Genomic DNA, 1,787 nt, shown 5'->3' with positions numbered 1-1,787 from the left:
TACACTATGAAGTTGGATATCTATACAAATAACGACAGGGCAGTGTCTTAGGAACAAAAGGATGCCAAGTCTTTTAATGGAAATAAAAGTTTTCAGCCTACAGAGGCTCAATTGTGTAGACACCATAAAATCAGAGTGAAATGAAGATGTGGCAGGCTAGTCCATTTTTTACAAAACTTAATTTCTGCAACTCAAAATGCTTTTCTTTTTTTTCTTTTGTTTTTTTTTTTTGACTGTTTGAAACCGATTTATTCAACAAAACCCATTCTGTTGGATGTTTATGCCTTGGGCTGTGCAGCCTCTTTCTTTGTAGCATTCTTCTTCTTTGTATATCTTTTCTTGGGCTTCAGCATCTTGGCCTTGATAGTAGGGTCATGCTTCAGGATGGCATGACGTCTTACTGTCTTGGCATACGGGTTCAGCTTGAACATAATCTTCAGATTCTTCAGAGGATTCTTCTTCAGCACTCTGCGGTTGATCTTCTTGTTGGGGGCACGAAGTGCTTTCTGGATCTCCTCGCTCTTCAGAATCCTGCTCAGGTCTGTGTTGGTCATCTTGTGCATTGGAAGGTTGTAGTCAACCTTCAGGGTGGCAGGTTTGCGCCAGGTGCCGTACAGCTCATCCAACTTGCGGAAAGCGCTTTCTGTCCAGACGCAGAAGCGGCCGACGTGACCACCAGGAGCAAGCCTCAGCAGGTTCAGTTTGTTCACGTTCTGCAAAGTGATGCCTGGAATATTCCTGAAGGCTTTAGTCAAACCAGCATCTTGGTTGTAGATGATGCACGGTCCTTTGCGCTGGATTCGTCTGCGATTCCTCATCTTACCCTTCCCCGCACGCATGCGCTGGGAGGCATACACCTTCTTGATGTCATTCCAGGCTTTGAGCTTCTTCAGCAGCAGCACTGCCTCCTTGGTCTTCTTGTAACCCTCTACTTTGTCTTCAACCACCAATGGGACTTCAGGGATTTCCTCAATGCGGTGCCCTTTGGACATCACAAGTGCAGGAATGGCAGAGGCAGCCAGGGCAGAGCAGATGGCGTAACGCTTCTGGGGCGTGTTGATCCTGTGGTGCCAACGGCGCCAGGTTTTAGTTGGGGCAAACATGCGACCACCATGACACATATTTCCAGCACCCTGGCCAAAGCGGTGAGTACCACCTCCTCTCACACGAGGAATACGGGGCCACAGCTCTTCCTGTTCCCCAGGACTCTGCACTGGTCTGGTGGCCTGTCAGCTCGCTCACAGCATATGGCTGACGGTTGTTCTTGCGCATGTTGGTGTGCACAAAGTTTACAACATCAGGGCGAATTGGGGCCTTGAAGACGGCTGGCATCAATACATTTTTGCCGACGGTTTCTCCTTTCTCGGAGTACACCGAGATGAGAGGTCGGGCACAAGCCATTTTTGATAGTTATTTTCGGCTCGCCGGGAACCACGCTCCACTCGCTATGGCGGCCACATGGAAAAAGGCAACTCAAAATGCTTTCCAGTATCTTGTGTGGCCCCCACCAGCTTGTATGCATGCTTGACAACATGGCGGCATGCTCCTCATGAGACGACAGATGGCGTCTTGTGGCATTTCCTCCCAGATCTGTGTGAGGGCATCCCTGAGTTGTTGTACAGTCTGAGGAGCAACCTGGCGGCGCCTAATGGACCCAAACATAATGTCCCAGAGATGTTCTATTGGGTTTAAGTCAGGGGATGGTGAAGGCCATTCAATTGTTTCAATTCCTTCATCCTCTAGGTACTGCCTGCATACTCTTGTCACGTGAGGCCGGGCATTGTCGT

General features: G+C 49.0%; 1 pseudogene across 1 annotated transcript; it reads right to left on the bottom strand.

Annotated features, from left to right (window-relative positions):
* Positions 1–219: 219 nt before the first annotated feature.
* Positions 220–1,472, bottom strand: LOC112159963 (annotated as a pseudogene). The gene has a single exon (XR_002921557.2). The product of XR_002921557.2 is annotated as a 60S ribosomal protein L4-B-like (transcript).
* Between the last annotated feature and the right edge of the window lie 315 nt (positions 1,473–1,787).

The sequence above is a fragment of the Oryzias melastigma genome, linkage group LG2 (genome assembly GCF_002922805.2).
Source record: "Oryzias melastigma strain HK-1 linkage group LG2, ASM292280v2, whole genome shotgun sequence".
Lineage (NCBI taxonomy): Eukaryota > Metazoa > Chordata > Actinopteri > Beloniformes > Adrianichthyidae > Oryzias > Oryzias melastigma.
Note: the sequence above shows the minus strand (reverse complement) of the source record. Positions and strands in the feature narration are given on the sequence as shown.